Source organism: Anas acuta, chromosome 2 (genome assembly GCF_963932015.1).
Source record: "Anas acuta chromosome 2, bAnaAcu1.1, whole genome shotgun sequence".
NCBI lineage: Eukaryota > Metazoa > Chordata > Aves > Anseriformes > Anatidae > Anas > Anas acuta.
In genome coordinates this window covers 118,131,642-118,154,135 of record NC_088980.1, presented here as the reverse complement: position 1 = coordinate 118,154,135, position 22,494 = coordinate 118,131,642, and the positions used below count along the sequence as shown (strand labels likewise).

The following is a 22,494-nucleotide window of genomic DNA, read 5'->3' as shown; positions in this document are numbered from 1 at the left end:
GAGAGAAAAAGGGCTTTACTAATTGAAAAACATTAAAAACTGAAAAGCTGCCAAATACAACTGTGAATCCAAGAAAGCTATCCCATGCATGTTTCTGAAAGATATATTAATTATTTTGGGGTACTTTTTCAGTTCTTGTAGTATGTGGATGTACAAATATACATTTTGGAAGGCATAGCTTTAAAAGTCTCTATCTCCTTTTGAAGTTTCATGACCAGATGGAGGCACCTGGAATGAATTTTTTTGTTTGTTTGTTTTTGTTGTTGTTTTCTTTCCCCTGGAAAGTAGAATCTGTGTCTCCATTTTCACCAGGTATCAAAGACTGAGGAGAGAAATTTACAGGTTCTGTGCTCCATAGCCAAAGTTAGACCCAAAATGTACAAGGTCCATTTTCAAGATTTTGAAATAAAATGTTCCACAGCATAAGTAAGAAAGAGGAAAAAAGGATGAAGAGAAAAAAGAGAGATAAAAACTTACCTATGCATACATTTTGTAGACTGTTATTTGCTTGTCATTTCAGGGAGGAAACACATCTATTCTGGACAAGAAATTCTCTAAACTGATTTTCCAAATACATTGGTACAATGTGTGTTTCTACTCAAGTTATCCTCATTCCTTAGGTAAGTTCTCAGTTTTCATTGTACATCTTATATGAGGTCATTGTCTTAATCTGCAAAGTTAGTGATTAATCAAACATAACCAATCACCTATATATATATATTATACTTAAATACAGATAACTCATTTCTACTCTACAGTAACTATTATCTAATCATGCTATTCCTATGGTTAAGAATGATAAATTTGTTTTTCTACATTCTTCTCCTTTTCAGAAACAGGGTGGTGCTTTCTTTTTTCTTTTTTCTTTTTCTTTTTTTTTCCACCTGTGTCTTACAAATTTTTTTTACTTGTAACAGAATTTGACTATGGAAATTTCATTTTAAAAAGTTAGCCTGTCCAGGAGGAGTTCTATCTCTGAACAGAGATCTATTGGCTCATCTTGGATAGAAGGCAGACACACACATTTGGATAACACTCTTTTTTTAGGGAGTGTGGGTAGAGGTGGTGAAGCAGAGTGAATGCCTATGAGAAAACAGGGCCACAATAATACTAAATGAAAGAACTACTGCAGTCATGAAACATTTTGCAAATGGGAGAATCAGCTTCCTGACAAGTCCTTTTATAAGTGATTCAATGAAAGCATTTAAAGAACACATTACACCACCTTAATTAGAGGGGTTGCCATATATGATATATATTCATTTGTTGTAGAACTCTATCTTTCAGTATTGATCTAGTGTTGTAAGATAAATTTGAGTAATAGTGTTTTGTTTGTTTGCTTGCTTTTGTATTGTGTGAATATCCACTGATACTGACAGAAATTGGGATCCATTTTATCACTTCTCCAAAACCATAAAAAGAAAACTGCTGCAGAAGGTCTTGTATATGACAGACAAAAAGTACAAAGAGAAAATGGTTCAAACAGCATGGCATCAGATCAAATAGATGGCAAAGCTGGAAATAGAACATGTTTCCCTGACACCCCAGTCCAGGACCATGTTCTGACCTCTCCTACCTCATTTATTTAAACCAGTTTTCATTCTCTGCTTATTAACTGAATTACAGAATCCAAATCAACAGCTGGGGCTCACAAAATGTATATATATTTTTAATAAGAAATGTTTGAAATCTTTATTTTAATTGCCAATGGTCATACAGCTTGCACTAGCTTGCTCCCTTTTTGAACATGAACTAACACTGCTTTCATTTATTAAGTTACCGATCATTCATCTAAGGCTAGGGAAGGCAATGATGGAACTCATGATAACAAAAATCAATAGAGCTGTAAATAAGCTCTGCTACAGTCCCTAACAAATTTAAGTCATTAATTAGCTAGAAACATATAATGCTAGACAAAGAAATACACAAGCTTTCTACACTTTTCTGTAGTTGCACCCATTACCTGCTACTTACAGGTCAGAAAAGAGGATTATGTGGACTCTCTAAAGGCAATGAATAAATTGCCACTGCATATAAAGTAATGATTTTGCTGAATAGACAGAGGAATAAAGGTAATCAGTGTGTTTCCATACAGCCACAGAAACTTCTGTTGCCTTTATGTTCTGCCTTTTGGATCAAATCCCTTTTCCAAACTCGCAGGTTTTCTAAAAGACTCCAGAAAGAACAAAGTAGGTCATTTTAATAAATTCCAAACACATTTTGCCCTATGGAAGGACAGTCCAAGCATTCAGGACATACATATTTTACACCTCTAATATCAGAAGGTCAAACATCAAAATGTAAAAGAACAAGCCTCCACAAGGGGCTTTGGGTACTAAAACTGCTGTTTAAAATGTGCTAAAGCAGAGTCCTTGAATTTGAACCCTTGAGTCCTTGAGTTTGAACAGATTTAAAAAACTGTATTTTGTGTGTTTCCTTTCCTTTCCTTTCCTTTCCTTTCCTTTCCTTTCCTTTCCTTTCCTTTCCTTTCCTTTCCTTTCCTTTCCTTTCCTTTCCTTTCCTTTCCTTTCCTTTCCTTTCCTTTCCTTTCCTTTCCTTTCCTTTCCTTTCCTTTCCTTTCCTTTGTATTTTGTGTGTTTCCTTTCCTTTCCTTTCCTTTCCTTTCCTTTCCTTTCCTTTCCTTTCCTTTCCTTTCCTTTCCTTTCCTTTCCTTTCCTTTCCTTTCCTTTCCTTTCCTTTCCTTTCCTTTCCTTTCCTTTCCTTTCCTTTCCTTTCCTTTCCTTTCCTTTCCTTTCCTTTCCTTTCCTTTCCTTTCCTTTCCTTTCCTTTCCTTTTTCGTTTCTTTTCGTTTCTTTTCTTTTTCTTTTCGTTTCATTTTGTTTCTGGGCAGGAGGAGACTCAAGTACTGTAAAGCAAATAAGGTCAAATACATTGGCCACAGACTACACCATTTTCCATTTTGCCTCAAGAAGAACAAAACTCACTATGGGGTAGACTAAGAGTGTATCAAGAGACAGGATAGGATAGGAAAAGTCATGGCACTTTGATGTCTTCTGAATCTCTGAGCAAAGTAGCACTGTAAACTATATCTTATCCCATTTCATACATTCATCTATTTTGATCAAGAATCAGAACCTTGGAAAATTTCTGCAGACATGTTTTTCAGGGAATACTACCTATTTGCCAAAATTTATAAACTTTGGTTTAAATTGATTTGACTTTTTTCTTCCAGATCATATATTTTGTAGAATCAGTTGTGACCTATGGGGTTCAATACAGTGAAAAAATGTGAGGTACTAGAAATCTTGATAATCTTGATATGTTTCTCAGAAGACTATGAAAGAAAGCTGGATTTGATCATTTGCCAAAAGACAGAGGAAAGGTCTTTAAGCTTAATCTTACCGGATCAAAGATGACATCTGACCACTGAGAAACAAATCCTTTACAGTTTAGGAAGTAGTGAAACCTAAATAGCTCCACCAGAGCACCATATATTAACACATATTTGACAACTTTGTTGACAGGAGCTCTAACTATTTAATCATAGAGGAATTTTGGGCTTAGCCTCCCAGGTAGACATAAATATTTTCTGAAAAGAAAGAAAGCCTAAAAATTCTATGCAGAGTGCACACATATTTTGTTTCCCCATCCATCCCTACATACAGTATAAAGTAAAGAGATCTGAACACAGCCAGGTATGTTCAGTCTTGTGTTCAGACACAAGCACAACTTTAACATGAGGAACAGACCAGCCTTAGTAATTTAAAGCTCATGTTGTCAGTGTTCACAATTTCCTCAGTTCATCTAGACTCAAAGGGTTCATCACTCTGAAATAAATAAGCAAGTAAATCAGACCGCCATGGCCAGTCAGTCAGATTTACTACCAGAACACATAGCAGATACTTACCCAGTGTAGCTGGCCACAAGGAACAGTTTATCTCCTAACCTGGGACTCCTTTAGGGAGGCGTTAAAGAAGAAAGCCCTAACTTGAAGAATGCTTAGTCCTAGTTATCTACAAATTAACCTCAGAACTCAGGTGCCCTTGTTAATTGCCACTGACTTTATAAGAGTCCATAAGAATATTAATAGAATTGAGAATATATTTCTCAATGATTCATGCTGGTTATCCTCAATTATCAATTTGCAGCACCATTACAATGTCAAATATGTGGCAATATGTGTGGTCTTCATTATGTCCAATTCCGTCCTTTATTCTGTTTACAGGCAAAAATCTGAATCTTAAACACATATAAATTTCTGGAAAGATTTGTCATAATTATAGTCACTAGAACCTTGACTAAAGTTTAGAAAAAGAAAACAAAGCAAAACAAACAAACAAACAAAACAAAACAAAACAAAACAGTTTGCCTTGCTGGAAAATCCTGTAGGAGGCCAGAATGTTGAAATACTGTCATAAGTTTATAAGACCAACTTTTCTTTTAAAAATCAGGATGAAGCAGCATCTAACATCCAAAACCAAGTTTCAGGAGACACCGTAGTATCAGAAATTCTCAGGCAAGATTTTAGCATAGACACCATCCTAATACAACAAAACTCAATGTACACACCATTTCACAATTCCTACCACAAATTAGTGCACATGGCTTATACGACGTGTCTCACTTCAGAATCACCAAGCTGAAATTGCTGAGCCATACGAGGCTTGAAAATAGCTCCAGTGCAGCTCCAGTTTGGGAGATATAGCCTGCAATTACTAAATGGTATGCCTGGCAGGATGGCTGCTGGGTAACAAACATTTTATTGCTGTGGCACAAAACTGCAGCATAGTCAGGCAACCTTTGGAGATTGGCATGACACTCCAGGGACAATTATGGGAAGAAGAGTACTGCTTCCCAGCATCCCTGCATCTGTCTTCTGGCTCAGCAACTGGCTTAGAGAGCACACAAATCTGGGAAGAGCCAAGAAAAACTTCTACTGAAAATTATACTCAGTATGAACAGACCAACTTCAATGGTGGAACTATTCAGTCCATGAAGAGGGAGGTGAGAGTTAGAAAATGTTGCATGGAAAGTCAAGTAACAACCAAAGGAAAAGAAAGAAAGCAAACCCTAGTGAGAGACAAAAGTGATGGAGTATACATATACCTTATGAGTTTGTGAATATTTTAGAGTGTGATATACAAAAATTCATATTGATTTATGGTTTGGAGTTATCGTGAGGACATTTAAAGAATAACCAAGAGCTAAATGGAGCTTTTGTTTGTCAACCCAGGAGTTACTGTGCTAGTCCAGCCTGAATAGCTAATTCTCTGACAACCCAGATGATAACTTCTCAGAGCTCACTTCTAGTACACGTTAGTGGCAAGAGAATTACAGTAACTGAAACCCTGAAAACTTTTGGTATGATTTGACTCAAATATAAGTCCAAAAAACAGGCTCAGAAGAGCTTGAAATGTCAGTGAGAAGAGTATCAGGGCTAAGTCAAAGTTACTTAACACTATTAGAAAAATGCTAGGTTTAGGAAATAATGCTTTTCTGACACATTCTTTCCTGTTTTTTAAAATCTAATGAGAAAAACAGTTTTGTTTTGTTTTTAAGAAGCTGCTTTCTTTGGCTACATTTTCATGGAAATCATAAGTCTAAGAAAATCTATAATCAAAACCCTCTTCAATGATATAACTACTAAACAGGAGAAACCATTATCTATTGATCCAGCTAAACAACGTAGTAACTCACAGGCTTCTACTCTGTTAGAAGTGTGGGTCAGGCCAATGCTCTGGAAAGAGGTATTCATAGGAGAAAATCAAAGACTCTGCATGGTCATCACATTGCAGTCAGCTCTGTATCACCACTGCACAGCATGAGACCGTGTCTGAGTGGTCACACTGAAGGACTGGGAGGTCTAGAAACATTTAATTGTTTCATTTCAGTGAACCTGTGGCTTCATCTATACTAAACAATAATGTGGTCCAAGACTCTGCCTTTGGGAATGTGCTAGTGAACAGCCTTCCTCTGATCTGTTGTAAGTGATAGTTGGCCTGGGCCAAACCGAGCCAGGGATGAGGCTAGAGGCTAGGGCCTGTTCTCTTGCCTCGTTTTGTTGAGTACATATACTGTCAATGTGTGACCTGATATCCAGGTTCTGATGTCTGCCAAGGACACGCCACTGACATTTCTGTGTGTCACTCACCTGCTGTTCAGTTTACAATACGCCAAGGTCCAGGCCTCTTGCACCTAAGTTTCTTACACTGAGCAGTTGAAAACCATTTAAACTGCAGCTCCCACAGCTCTCCCATGTGTCCCGAGACACACTGTACCATGCAGTCTTGGCAAAGGATCCTGGTTCATCTGAAGGAACACGTATTTCACCAGCAGCACCTGGTCCTGTGGACATGCCCCAAGGGTACCAAATACACTTACAACCTGCCATGAGGCATGTTGCAACTGGGAGGAGGGGCAGGAAGCTTGCAACCCGAATCAGAACAGGGAGCACAGGTAAATGAATACAAGGAGCCAAGAAGGAGCATGAAACTGAAATATTTTTTACAACACAGCATGGGCTACTTAAATACTTGATCTGACCCCGGTGAACAGCTCCAGCAGATTTTGTTGCTTTGGGACAAGATGTGAAGACAGAGATGTGACATTCATCTTGGCCTTTCAGCCACCCTCAGAGCCCAGGTACTGGTATTCCTCCCTCTCTTTTACACTTCTCTACCGTTTCCCTTCTGACTAATTTACAGGGTTTCCCACTCAGCTGTTCATTTTCTGCAAGTCTTTCCCTGAAACTCCTCTTGTGCATGACATGGGGAGCCTGGACGTTTGGCACAGGGTTGAAAATACCACTGTATACAAGCAGACAGGAAGGAGTTGTTGCGATAGGGAGTGGAATAATGGTTAGATATGGACTTGGAGAACCTGTGAGGATATATGCAGGGAACGTGCCCAGGTGGGCACTCAAACATGCTCAAAAATCGAATGCAACACACAGTAAGGTCTTATCTGCACTGTGATAACATAAATGGGTGGCTATCCCCTTATTTAATACAGATGTAAACACCATTACAGAGTAAAACTGTAATCAGAGCAGCTTAATTTAGTAATGAACTCTGATTTTCTCTGAAAGCTTCAGTCAGCAATTTCCAATTTGACAGAATATTCATGCATAGATGTTCCTACCACTAACCCAGTTTTAGCATAAATGATATTTAATGAAAAATGAGTGATGAGCAGTAAATACTGGGTAACAGACACTGGAAGGTTAGGAGAATTACAAAATTAAAAATTTATCATATGTATATATTTATATATAATATAAATTTATCAAAAAAAATTGTCTTTTTTTTTTTTTCTTTCTCCTTCTGTGTTCTGGGAGAGAGAAAATCAGTAAAAGATAATAAGTACCAGAAGCTTGGAACTTTGCATGTAGAAAGGCTTGAGGGTTACTGCAATCTTCCCAGCCCTCTGAAGCACTTTGATAATTTCATACAATCTGGAAGCACTTCAGTGCCAAAGAACAATGGCTGCCTTCCATCGCCCAACTCTACTGCTCTGGTTTACTGGTTGAGAGATTTAGCCCTTCCTTAAGATTAAAGCTATTCTTGCACTTATTCTTCTTGAGGAAGCTCTTTTTCTTGACTGTGATTATGAGCAAGTAATTTTAGGGAACAATTTAGCCTCATGGTTTCCTTGCAAAATATCAGCAAGCAGATTGTAATTTCCTTCAGTTTAGAATCCAAATGTGTTTGGTGCATTTTTCCTTATATGGATTAATCATAAAATTATTTGCTGTATTTGATATCTCCTCTTTTCACTGTCTTAGTCCAATAAGTCCCACAATCATTTTTATTTCACAGCCTGTATGACAGTGCAAGATCTTCACCTGTGCCAGCGCTAAACAAAAGCACCTATTCAGGCATATGACTTTGAGACAATGCTTTTGAAGAGTTACGTGGGTAAAACTTCATTGCTTGGGTGCTAAGGAAGTCAGAAGGGAAGAGAGGGCTGACATGCCTCATGAAAAGCTGGAACAAATATTGGATGAAATATGATGTAGACTTGAAAGAGAAGTTCTAAAAAGGTAGCATTTGGGGACATCAGTACGAACGTTTGTAAAACTTCTCACACAGCTTCCTTCTAACATGACAACACCAAGGCTCTCTGGTCACTTGCAGGTCAAAAGCCTCCCCTGGAGGCATGAGATCTGCACCTGAGCACACTCATATGCCCCAAATGCCTCTAGGTCTGGCTATGTGACTCAGTGCACTCATCTACAGTATTCACACTACCTTGAGAAAACCTGTCGTGCACTGTGGTCTGCTATTATTATTAATTGTTGTTATTATTATTATTATTATTGTTTTAGGTTGGCAGGCCTAAGTGTGCTTGCTCCCAGCATGATGAATTTTCCCCTTCTGCTGCATCTCTAAACTTCCTTCCCTCTGCACTGCTCCCCTGGGGAGAATGGAACAAGGGAGGAATAGCACTAAGAGATCTTGCTGTGCCACTGTGTCTGCTGGTTCTGCCCCCAGAGTAATGAATCTGGCTGAATGCAAGGACTTATTAGCTGGTGTGTGTGCACTGCTACACCATTGCGGCTGTACTGTCTGCAAAGCCTGAGGAGGCATCTGTCTGGTGCTGTGCTAAGTGATCAGAGATCCACAGAAATAGATAGGGTGATCACACACTGGCCAGTGAAAATTTCTACATGGTGGGTACATACATACAAGAAAGGTCACAGCAAATCACAGCAGTGGTGCTCCCTAGCAAGGGAGCTATTATATGCAGGGCTTAAGTGCACTGGTCTTCACTGAAGTTCAACCCTGGACAAATCACAGATGTTTGTAACTTGGAAGAAATTTTGTCAGACTAGCTGCTACAAGCACAGCTCAATGCTGAGTGAAACAGAAGCTGGCACCAGGCACAGAACTTATGCTTTGAAAGGTAGAGCACATGCTTAAGAAACAAACTCCCTAGGACACACTTCTACCATTACACATCTTATTTTTCATTCTCTGCCAGATAGAAATGGGTCATCTGCTTTGTTGGAGGAAGCAATTTTAAAGAACTACTTAGCACCATACAATATGATAAACATTCAATATTGTAGTATACTACTTTCTCATTTCAGTACACATATTTTCCTCTACTGTCTCGGGTTCTTTCTTTACAAGTGCAGTCCATTTGGTCTTCTGAGGAAAGAAGTATTCCACACTGCACTGCCATCTCATTAAGACCTTGTTTTTTCCTTCCACTTACTTTTTATTTGGACTTCCATTTGATCCTCCACATTCTTCATTCCCTCAGTTCTGTCATGTTTTAAAAAGGGAGTAGGAGCCCATTATTCCTGAGATGGTGCTCTACTGGTGGTAGATGAGATTATTAGATGTTTGTGATTCTATGACAACTACATTTTTTATTTTATTTTTTTTTTTTTCCTGTGTATGCTTAATTCATCTATAAATTACACCTTTACACAGGCTTCTTTTCTACATAAATTCTTGCTGAAGCAGTTGCAGGAAGATTCAAAGAGACAGCTCAGCTGATACATTTTCACAGGCATCATTCACATGAAGAAAATTACTTATTTGCTATCTGGTAGTAATGGCAGGGCTTGTTAATACGCCTACCAACATGCAATTCCTTGAAAATGCCTATCCACAAGTATATTTATCTAAATTATTCTTTTTTAATTAATTAAATGGAACTCTAGGCATACTAAGAAAAACACTTTCAAGTACAAAACACTTCAATAAGTAATACCATATTTAGGAATATGGAACTTGGAAAACCTTAACTGATAAGAAGGTATTTGGTATGACTGAGCAATACAGTTTTCCTTTAAAAATCCATCTTTTTTTTTTTTTTTCTTTTTCTATTTTGTGAAATTATGTTATGACTAGTTGATATTCAGTGGAAGAAAATCAAAAGTCAAGCTTTGATAGTACTTGAGTCATATTTTTGAACCTATTAAGCTTTAATACTAGTTAGGAGCCTATGGCTGACATGATTTTTTAAATTTTACATAGTGTTGCATTAATGAAAAACCTAATGAAAAACCCAAACCATCAAAGCTTATATTGGAAACAATCAATGAGAAGGGAAAGGAATGTCTATTTCATAAGAAACTGAAATTTGGGTTTTCTTTCCATTTAACATTGGCACAAATCTGCCACCAATCTACGCTCCAAATGTTGGAATTATGCATAGATTCAAAATATCTGTTTCCTACCAGCTCTGGTTTCCATTAGTGCATCAATCAAAGCCTTTCATTTGCTGGCCATTGTTCCCTACATAAGCAAATGCATTAAAGAATTAAACTAGTTCTTTCACATGTAGCAGGAAGCAGCACAGGTAGACCTCAAACGTAAACCTAATATAGAGCTTCTATGTGTGAATGCCTTGCAGCCAAAGCTCTGTACATCAGAAGTCTACCATCTCTAGCCCATGAAATTAAGAACTGGTTGAGAACTAGGACTTTCTGATGGCAGAAAAGTTTTGTCATTGCTGTTGGTGTGGTTTTCAGTCTAATTTTTGACAAAATGGGACTAAATTCCAGAGAACCAGAATACCCTTAAGCCTTGCAGCAGTTTGATGAGAGTTTCATCAGACTCACTGCAGACTTCATCAGGGAAAAAGCTTCTCCTCTTTTGAACTCTGCTTTGGTTCTGCAGAAGAATTCATCAAACACAGTCCATTCTGAATGACAGAATTCTGCTCACAGGAATAAACACTTCAGGATGAAACTTTATCCAGTATTTCCTATACATGGCACTCAGATACACTCAGATACTTCTGTATCATACGAAAAGGAAGAAACTTCATTCGACAGGACCCAAACTAAATATTTGTACTCATAGGTAAATTGGACAGACGCATCGATTCTCTTCTGTATCTATAATTGTGGTGTCACACTATTTTCTTCACTAGAATTTTTTAATCTCATCTGGTCACTTTTTAATCAAGACTGTTTTTACCACATAATTATGTACTATATTTGCCAGTTAATTTGATCCTGAAATTCTACTGATTCTGGAAAAATGCAGGATGTTTCACATATAGTGCATAAGGAGATGGAATTCAGTTTAAAATATAAGTTTGCAAAGTTGAAGTTATTTATTTTCTATAATTAGCTTGCTCTAGCACATGTTGGGAGTCTCACTACTAGGAAAATTTCCTTTTCTATCAATGCACTCTTTGAGAAGTTAGGTATGCAAGACAGTGCCTCTGAGAAGGATTTTTTTCACTGATGTCCTACTGCTTGTGGTCATTTTAAGCAGAAATCTCTCATGCAGTGAGGTGCAGGCACTTAAAAGTGCTTACTTTGTCATTGGATCCTTAAAATACCACAGTCTCCAAAACCTAGCAAACTATCATTGACAGTTACCCAATCCAAACCCCAGATTTAACTCATGCATAACAGGGCATCTCAATTTATTAAGTATTATGCCCTCTTATTGACTTCACGCAGTAATGTGGAAGTGTTTATGATCAGGAAGGAGTACATTTGCACTGTATGAAGTGCTCTGCTCTTCAGGTTGATTACACTGCCTGAACCTCCTCAGCAAGGGGCTGAATTTCAACAGTGCCCTTATGTAGCAAGGGCTAATGTCACGCTAGACAGCATTTCATTAACTGAAAGCTGAGGGTTGGCAATGAGGTTAGATTGTTTGTTAAAATAAGAGTTTTAGAAAAGTCCTGTACATACAGACAGACACAACAAGATCTACAGAGAGGTGCAATAAATAAAGAAAGAGAAATGTTGCACTTTTTATGGTTCCTATTTTGTAAGGCAAAATCGAATTTGTCAAAAGAGTCTGATAACTGAGTTGTCCTAACATTATCTGGCATGTCTACTTAAGCCAGCAACAAATTAGCATGGGAAACATCTTCAGAGGAAATGAAAACAAGAGTGATATTTATCACCCCTTTTATTTTATCTCCTTTACTAGTATAGTGCTACCAAACTTTGTGTTGGCAGCCAGCTGAAGTTAACACCTGTCCCTTGACAGTTTATATTCCCTGAGGTTGTGGGGGCCAAGTAAACATGGAACAGATCTTTGATTTTATCTATTAATCTTCCATCATAAAGATAAATGAGATTAACAGTATCTAGAGTGGAAAACAAGGATGACAGTGTTGTGTACATTCAGATTGGGCTACATCCAAAAAGCCCATAAAACCTCTGGAACAAAGCACTTTTGGCCAGTCCATATTAGCAGTGGTTTTTTTTTGTTTGTTTTTTTTTTTTTTTTTTCAGGGAATCCCTTACCGGGATAAATATTTCTGGTGGGTATATGTAAACTTCATTGTGGGTATGTGTAATGGTGCCACACTGATCAGCTGTGTCAATAAAATAGCCATGGAAAAGCCTCCAACAGTTATATTCTCCTCTCTGAAAGCATTGGAGATGATTTTCATTGCAGAGTTTTTGCATAAATAGAACAACTGAGAGAGGCACAGCACAAGCATTTGCCTCTTGCAGTGTGATGGAGTTTTAAAAAATATCTAGAATGGAGAATAATGGTCCCCCCTTAAGTACAATCAGTGTCTCATGCTTTTATTCCTTTTATGATCCTAGGAGTCTGGAGAGATAGATACAGTTTTAAGGATAAGAAGTCTATCCATTCTGAGTGGTGATTTAGAATAAGAAGTAAAGTTAATGCTGCATGTACTTTAGAATCTCTTCTAAGCCACTAAATTACACATAGGACTAGCAGGAGGATGATGTTAGCAGTTTTATCTTTAAAAAAGCTTCACTAGTAAAAGCTTTGCTTCTGAAATCACAACAAAGAGAGGAAGAAAAAAGAAAGTAAGAATGAGAAATTCAACCTAGATTCACTGAAATAAGACAGAAGTAAAGGTCTGGTTAAATTGAGTTCACGATCTGCTATCATTCTTCAGACATACATGACCATCACATGACCACCGCCTGCAATTGCAAATCACATTGTTAATGAAAGCAGATACACTCTTGGTGAAGAGTCCTTTATTTTAACAGCAATCCAACTAATTTAAGTAGAACCTTGAAATGAATATGGTAATACTCTACTGCAGATATGGAGGTGAAAAATGTAACATCATGGACTTTGAGTCCTTAGGATCACTGTTGGACTACAGGTCAAAAACACCAATACATTTTCATAATTTGGTCGGGTGTTTGACTCTTTCCATGAAAAATGCATATGTTTTTATCTCAGCCCCCAAACAGGATAGGATGAAATACATGTAAATGTGTTTTCTTCATCTAGCTATAAAAAATGAAAAATATATACTTTTCCATTATAGAAGTGGTACATTATGCTTGCCACACCATTTTGATAGCAGTTAGCTGATGCCTATGTTATTTAGCATAAGCAATCACAATCTATCCATTATGCTAAATGAATAATAATAACTTCTGGGCTATGAAGTGACAGAAATTCATAGCTACATAGACTTCGGACAGGTTTTTGCTGATATGGCAATATGAAGTTTCATGGTTGAATAGACATTAATCTCTAAGTGAACAGTAAAATAAAAAATGTAGATGTTTGTGTTCTCTCTCCTTCCCTTCAGGAGAAAATTAAATTAAAAAAGCAGTCAAAATAATTTCCTACCAAAACAAACATGTAAGATAAGCCATGCACAAACTATTTTTACCAACAAAAAATATCTTCCACCTAAGACTAGAAAAATATTATCCAAGTGATCTAGAGTGTGGTACTTCACAGAAGGAATGAATTCCCCAATCTATAAAGGACAAGACTGATCACAACTTTACATCTCACTGGAAAAGCCTTAGTGAATGCAATATACAAACAGTCTGTTTAATGATATGATACAAGATGTTGTCATATTTTATTATCCTTGATTTTGCATGCCTCTCATAGTTTCCGCAGTGGCACCAGGAGGCATCTAGTCCCATCAACAGTTTGAGACTGGAACCCTCAGTCATACAAAAATTACTCAAGTACATAGGACTGTAAGACTCTGAATGGGAACTCTCTGAACAGAGCAGCTGTTGCTGTTATGTAAAATGAAATTCAATAACCCCATTAGGGTTCATTTATAGTAGCTGTTGATAATAGCTACTCTGTATTTAATGAGTGTTGGCTTCTTTTAAAACATTAATCAAAATCTAGTGAGTCACCCCAGGTAGGAAAATAATGTCAAGTACCAGCTTTGTAGTGCTTCATCTACCAAGAGTATGTCTTTTGAGGCACATACCTTATCTTACTGCCCACAACCCACAACCATCAACATAAATAAGAATGGATATAGATTAAATATTAAAAAAAATATCGGTCCTATAACTATAGATTAAAAAAAAAAAAAAGAGAAAAGCCACAGCTTGTGTTTGTAATATTACAAACTGAAGGGCAATTAAACCATTTATATGTAATTTTAATTCTGCTTACAGAAGCTGAGTAGCACAGCTGGAGCCATGCCTCTGTAATTCTTCCACACCATGGCTATACTGTATTAAAGAAAAAAAGAACAACCTGAATTTCTCAAACTATCACAGAATGCCAACTGCTCCTTATTCCAAGAAAGCACTTAATAATTTAAAACCAAGGACAGGGCATCCCTAAAATAAATTAGCTTGATCAAGATAATCAGTGTAGATGCTCAGAACTCACAATTCATATACTGTTGGTAAAGTCGATATTTTAAAAGAGTCTCATTTCAAATTAGAAAGATAGATGGCTAGGGGTAAAGATGTTTTCCCAGAATGTATATTGGGGGAGGGAGAAAGAATTATAAATGTTAGTCAGATTTCTCCAAATGATAATGAAAAGAGAGACCCCAGTTATGAAGCAATCAATAAATCCTACACATTTGCCATTGCAGCTCCTTGCACCAGATTTTATTTTTTTATTTTTTTTTAATGAAGCACATGAAAGTCTCACTCTGATCAAAAATATATAGAAATCATTATTGTACCAGGCTAAAATCACCTGTTCTGCAGCCAGTGTGAAGCTGACCTAAGGCCATGAAGCTGGCCTCAATTGCATATTATGTAGCAGCCTTATTTAACACATTTATGTCTCCTCCTGACGCAGCACTGCACAGCCTGGCTGTACAGGACCCAGACATAAGGGGCTTCAGTGCAGCCCTAATTCACAGATGCCTCAAGGTATTGCTGGGGTTGGCAAAAGCCTGCTTCTCCCCTGATCAGCTCTCAGGCTCTACATTGTCCTCACACCCAGCTGAAGAACTGAGAAGTGATGCGATGGGTTTCAGCCAGATTAACCAAGAGGAAGAAACCAGGCCCAGCTACAGTGGAAGCTTGTTTTCAGTTTGTGGGCTTAGATGATCTTCAAAACCAACTGACACATTTATTCAGAACAGTAGGCTTCAGAAAGCCACTTTTCTTTTCCCTTGTCCCTCCTCCTTATGCTTGATAACAGTTTTGTTGGAAAAATCTCTTATCCAGATCTGAGAATTCTTCAGAGAGTAAGTGACTTGGATATTCCACGAACTTTTAACATAATCCTTCTCTGACTGTAACTTTGTTTTATATAATAAATCAAAAGGTTAAGGATCAAGTGAAATCATGCAGAGAATTATTTCAGGGCTCATAGCAACATAATCAGCTCCTTATTTAAAAAGTCAAAAAAGCAGCAAAACATTCTTTTAAATTTTAGTGTCTAGACAAATTATTGTTTTAACCAGTAATCAGAAGTGAACTCCACCATCATAAATGATGTTAAAATCTTTAAGAGGCATACAGTTCAGTCTCAGGCTTCATAACCTGCCAAATCTTACATTAATGAGCAGTCAGGAACAAACAGAGATGTCAAATATTTTGTACCAGAACCATTAAGTGCCTTGAAAACACAGTGGTAAAACATTTGAGTTAATATCCACTGTAAAAAGTATAAAAATAAGAGTGATATGTCTTAAAGTAAAAGCTTCTGCACAGTTTCTGTGTAATGTCACACCAAGGCCAAACCTCAAAGAAGATATAGAAACTCCTTGTTAAAGGTTAGAGTAATCAGTCCCCAATTTTTAAAAGTATCTTTTTTTTTTTTTTTCCTGATTAAAAAAGATTCCTGGCATAATCATATATATTTTTTAAAGTGTTTATTATTATATGTTGTAAAGTACAATTAATTTGCTTCTTTATTCTAAGAAATAAAAAATATGGACCTAGAGTAAAAGGATTACAAAAATGTGCTTACATGGATTGGAATCTCACTGTTCAAAGAAACAGGATAAACTCAAAATATGTATGTGTATATGCAGAAGGGCAACTATTTAGATAACTCTGGACAATAAACAAATAAATAAATAAAAATTATTTGTGACAGCACATAGCTATTTACAGATAAAAAAAAAGTCCATCACAAACCTTCAAGCAACTTGAGAACAAGAAGGGCCAAGTGCGTCCTTGGACAATAGAAGATTACCATATTTAATAATTTATATGTGATTTGTACAAAAGTAAAGTAGCATCTGCAGGCTCAGCTCAAGATAGTACATTTGGTGAACCTGGTAAATATTTGAGGACTTCAAAGCAAGCTGAATGGGCTATGACATGCTTTCAACAAGCCCTCCACTGTGAAAAAGCATTTTGTTAAGTCCACGTTGGATTTTTCAAATAGATCAAAAAGAATAAGATTTATACAATTCTATCTCATTGACTTGCCCAGTTAGTTAAAACAGGAACAATCAATTTGATGCTCAATGCAGAAAAACAAAACACTCCCATCACCTCCCAAACACACACAAATACTCCTTTTTTCTCAACCTGTCCAAAAAATTCAGAGCCCCATTTGTGAGCAATTCATGTTTTAATGAAGTACTTCTCTATACATTAGGTGAACAGTTACATATTACACTGTTTTACCAATCATTTAGGAATAATACTCAAAACAAAACCACTGCCCTGTGGAGGTGGTATAATATATCAAAATGTGGCTGATACAGATCTATTGCTTTGTCCCTGAACATCATGATAAACTAGTGACAGTGAAATATAAAAATTAATATGAATCCATCAAAGTCATTTGCTCTCAAGCTGTACAGCTGAGACAGAACAGCACATTAACAATAGGGCAGAAGGTATAAGTAGGCTGCTGCACCTTCTGGATGAAGGAGTTCATGTAGAGTCTGAGAAAAGGTTGTACATGTGACTCCTCCCTCCAGCAATAAGGTTCATTATACAAAATTTTTGCTTGGCAAGGGCAACATGAAATTTTGCCATTTGCAATATTCATACCGCAGGAGACTCATGCCATTTTCATTCAACCATCTGGCCACACAACATTGTTTTTCAGGGTATTATCCAGTCTGCTCAATTTAGATATTGCATCACCTCAGTTTTACGTGTTTGGCAAAGGAAGGCAGTTTAGTTTGCCCATTTTCTCTGCAAGTCAATGGAGAGAGTCAGGTACATTTGAAGACTTGCAAAAGTATATCCATTCTTTCTTGGTTACATATTTCACCCTCTGTCCTGCCTATACGTGGGCTCTGCGCATTTCCAGATGACGTCAGTCCAGTCTGTTAAAGAAGCTAAAGGATTTAGCTTCTTTTTGTATGTTGTACTTAGTCTCATCTACCAGCTCCATTTTGAGGACAGGTGCCAAATAAAACCAAAGTTGTAGCACTTTATTGAACTCTCTTGGTATTTAAAATGTTTGATAAAGTTGGGAGATCTGGATGCCAGACTATCTTCAACCTGATTAGAGCTGAGGCTGTCTCAGCAGAGTGCCCAAGTAAATTCTCTACGCAAGAGCTCGTCTCCCATCAGAAAGGGAAAAAGTACTGCAAGAGTTCAAGTCCAGTTTATTAGCTAAAACATTTAGTTGTGAGACGACTTCCTTATTTACTGATATCACATTATGCCATGTCCTTGTCATATTGGGACAGAAACAGGATTCATCCACATTCGTCCAGTATCATACTCATGTAAGGTGAAGCCAGACACAGACTTTGCACAGTCTAACATCTGGCGCTTTTCCAAGGGTTCAAGTACCCTTCTGCTTAAACTTAGATTGCAATATACCTTCGGGTGCACAATTCTCCAGAAGGAAATACTCTTGTGTACATACAGACTGACAAAATATTAGTGCTTAGGAAACATTCAGACTGCATTGGGAGGTATCAATTTCAGTGTCTCATGGATTTAACAGTCTTAGTAACTACACAGACTGAATCACTGTCTAGGACTCAGCAGGCTTCAAAGCTTCCTAATTCCACTGTAAGAAGGATTTAGGAAGATCATAACCTCACTTCTTAATGTCCTTAAAACAAGGAGTAGCAACAAATACTCCAAATTGCAGTCCACAAAGGTAATATAACAGTTCAGAGCTACAAGTTTCACCAGAAGTCAAGTTTCTGACTTGCATATATATTTGTTCAAATTAACAGTAGTGAGTTGCCATTTGATGTAAATTCCATATAAAATAATCTGACAAGTTTTTAAGGGTTAAGTGACTACAGAGCTATCAAACATGAATAACTTGCTCCCAAACCTCTAGTTATGCCACAGAGCTTGTTTGCCATGGTTAAAAGCTTGTATATCAAAAGTATAAAAAAGAATGAAAAATTCGCTCTATAAAGGCCATATAGTGGTTATCCTATTGCCCAAGACAGAAGTCTGGAGCAGTTAACTGTTTATTAGTGTTGAAGGACAAAGGAATATAACAGATCTATACATGAAGGTCTATAATTCCTGCAAAAATATGTGTTATTATGCCTTGCTCACACTCATAAAAACAAATGATATTTTCCTTTGCAAAGGCATACTGTACTTATTGCTGATCCCATCTCCCAGAACAAAAGCTGCTGATGGAAATATCTTTATACACAAGGCACTGAAGATCTGATCTTGAATTTCTTTCAGTCTATGAGCTCACCTCAAGGAAATGAAGACAACAAGCTTCATACCTAAGTGGTATACATTTTTAAGAGATCAGAAATGCATCACACCCTATAACTCTGTCAGTCTCACATGCAATATTGTACAAAGAGCACGTTACTTCTTTCAAAGAGAATATTGCTGAACTAATGGAGATGCTCAAGGAAAAATGATAAAGAGAATGCTTTTCAGAAGAGAAAAAAAAAAAAAAAAAGAAAAACACATTTCTGACCATGAGTATAATTGGAAAATACTGGAGCTGTCAATTCAGTAAAAGTAATGGGAATGAAACTAGTATAGAATATGTAAGTAATTGATGTTTTGCTTTGCCTGCAGAACAGAGGGCTATATTCACAAGACTTGAGAAACAGGTAAGGACATACAATCTCAGTTCATTCCTCAATTTCCGCTATTGATACAAACAGCAGAATTCATTTCTTACATTTTTCCTTACCCTCTCAGTGCATATCAAGCTGATATTTATAGAAAATGGAAACAGCTCTTCCTAGCACATCTTGCAGACTCGTGGCTAAGGTGATCTTTTCCAAAGGTAAAAGGTATATGTTCAAATTGTCACACAAGAAGAGGGATTTCAGCCCAGGCCTTCCATGCTTTGATAACTATATTGCTCTCAGTCACTGTACAATAAGGGCCTGCTGTTTTGCAAAAATCAGTAAATTAAATAAAATAGTTTCAGAATGACCTAATTTTCAGTTCATTTCAATTCATATTCATGAAAATAATTCACATAGAAGAAAACAATAGTGTTCTAAGTGTGAAAACAATAGTTAGCAATCATAAACATGATGCAAAAGGGTACCAAGTGAAACAGGAAAAAATCTGGATATTCAAAACTGTTATTTGAAATTGCTTTTTGGTATGCTAGGTAATGAAACTATAGAGTTTACTTCAATTGTGAATTCCTGAGGTCAGTAATATAGGAGTCAAAGAAAAATATTTATATAGATAGCAGTATCTGAACTATTACAGTGCAAGTTTTGGCAGTAGCATTGATTCTTTCCACATTTAAGTAAAACTCCTATCAATCAGAAGGAAAACAGAAATAGTCTTCACCTTGGTCTACCCTGAAGTCTGATATGTTTTTCCTGAAAAAGTTTGCCCTATATAGAATCTCAGGATAATTAGCTTACTTTAACATGAGGTCTGATGTAAAATGCCAATTTCTATGTTCCCTTAAAAATTCTACTGGCAAACACGATACCATAAGCACAACTTGTAGCCCATTTTGAAAGTCAAATTCTTTCAAGTCTAAATTTTGTATTAATGGCTTCTCTATACAAGCAGCCAAGCCAGAGTCACAGCCCTGCTTTATTTTGGAGCCTCTCTTTCATGACCATTAGTTGAAATTAAAAAAAAAAAAAAAAAAAAAAAAAGTAAAAGGTAGGACCATTAGGAAGAGCACATAGCTACATAGCTTTCAGGAGAATCTCATGGGAAAGTGGTTTTTCAGAAGCATGATGGAAAGATTATCCTGGAAAGACTGAAACATTTATGCATGATAGAAGGAGTCTTTCTCTTTATTCCAGCAGTTGAACACTTGAAATAGATTTGTAGTCAGCACATCAAAAAAAGCAAGAAACTGTGGTCAAATTTGCTTTTATCATATATGATCTTGTTTTGCAATGTTATCCCACTAAAGTGATTATAGGTTTAAGTCACAACTTTGTCTTGCTACATATATCAAGTAGCCTATTCTGCTTCAGTTTTCAAACCTAACTGTCATCATGCTGTTTTGCTTTTCATTGTTATTCCTATGAGGAGACAATAGTGCTTTCCTATCTTCCAAAGATGTTCCAAGTTAGTATCAATGAATTGAAATGCTGAAATGGCACTGATCATAAGAATGCAAAATATTTTTTCTAAAATAAGATATTCAGGCAGTATTATTGAATATATATATATATATATATATATTAAATGCTTTATTCCATGAAAATCTACTGAAAAAAAAAACAAAAAAACAAAAAAACAAAAAAACAAAAAAACATGCATGCATGGAAAATCAGACCGTGGCAAGAGAAATGCTGGATACAATGAAAAACACAGAAACAATTCTGATTCTACAGAGCTACTGTCCACTCCTAACTTGAAATTTTATAAATTTTAGCATCTTCTTCACAAGAAATTTCAAAGTTAGTCATGTACTGTACCTCATGATTTTATAGTTCTCCAAAGAGGAAAAAAGACAGTACAAACATGTAGCAGCTGTAATATTTATGTATATACATGTATACCACAAACCCCAGCTGACACTCTCCCCTTCTGTCTGAATCTGCTCTTTAAGAGCAGAAAGTTAAGAAACATGATCTTTAATTGGCTAGACCAAATCCAGGGACATATAAGACTATGAAGCAGTCAGACATTCCAGTAATCTGAAGCAATTTTTTCTCATAATGGAAGAATCTTAGCTATTCATACTAGAAAATGGGAAGATAGCTCTAGCACACCACATTTACTCTGGTGGTTAAAAAGCAAAGAATACTTTGTTCTGCAGTTGTTATACAGTTACTCCATAATTCTGCTTGGAACTAAACTCTATAACCCTAGTTGGAACTAAATTTATTAAAACAAAAACAACAACAACAACAAAAACCCTACAACACTGGATTGATAAATTGGAAAAAAACAACCAACCAACCAATACATTTGAAATTGAAAAAAAAAAAGCTCCCTCTCCTAGAGGGACAAATCTGCAAAACCAAGGTAGATTCATTAAATGTTCTTGTGCTGCTGAATCTGAATTTACTTGCTAAATGTCTGGCCCCAAAATCAGGTGTAGCCAGAAAAGAATCACATACTGTAGTGTACTCAGAGTAATGGATCTTTGAGGTATTATGGGGTGAGAATACTGGGCAAAGTTAACACCACTTCCATATAAGATCCAGATATGAAAAAAAAGAAGGAAAAAAAAGATCACCCACCTCCCCCCAATCCCTGTGATGGGATGAACCATATAAAATAAAACCCAGCTTTAGTCCCCTGGATGTTCACAGTCCTCAGGTGCTTTTCTTGCAGGTTGTCCTGGATTGATACTACTGACTGGGAAAGAGCTGAGGAGCATTTCAGTGCAGAGAGCCACGGACACAAACAGACCAGTGAAGAAAGGGACTTTGCTGTAGGAGCCTCACACTCAGCCTTTCCATATGGAAAAATTCACTTACATAGTATCACCGCCTCCAAACAAGGAGAAATATAACCCAGCCTTCCACCCTGAGCAGCCTGGGTCTCTAGGGAAGCTCAAGGAGTCATTTGAGAAAGGACTGCAAGGAGTATCTCACAGCAGATTTGAATATTAAACAAGCAATTTTATGCTGCCAGTCCCTGCAGACTATCAAGAAAATTGTTGTGTTACTCAGAGTTGTCCTACATACATTGCTCCTTACATGCTAAATTTAACCTGAAGTTTGGGTTGCTGAAATAATTAATACAAACCTACCTTAAATACAAAAATTATAGTCTTAGTAAAACAAGCAAACAAACTCACCTAGAACTATAAGGCTGAAAATGATAAAATGATGTAACTGCATTTGAAATAAAATTCGTGTTGAAGAGTCATGTGGGTGTGGGTGTTGTTTGTTTGTTTGTTTTTTGTTTTTGTTTTCTTTTAAACACATGAGAACTACCAAAAGAGCAGTCCCTCTGCTCCTGGTTACAGTCACTAATCATGCATTTCAGAGTCAGGCAATGTCAGAAGTAAGGTTGCC

At 36.8% G+C, this 22,494-nt stretch overlaps 1 protein-coding gene and 1 long non-coding RNA gene across 2 annotated transcripts in view; one reads left to right on the top strand and one right to left on the bottom strand.

Annotated features, from left to right (window-relative positions):
• XKR4 (XK related 4) overlaps positions 1 to 22,494 on the bottom strand; it is a 230,703-nt gene that overhangs the window by 127,158 nt on the left and 81,051 nt on the right. The window lies entirely within an intron of this gene.
• LOC137851093 (uncharacterized) lies at positions 56 to 22,341 on the top strand. The gene is made up of 3 exons (XR_011092994.1): positions 56 to 620; positions 19,106 to 19,140; positions 21,806 to 22,341. It is a non-coding gene; the product is annotated as an uncharacterized lncRNA (long non-coding RNA).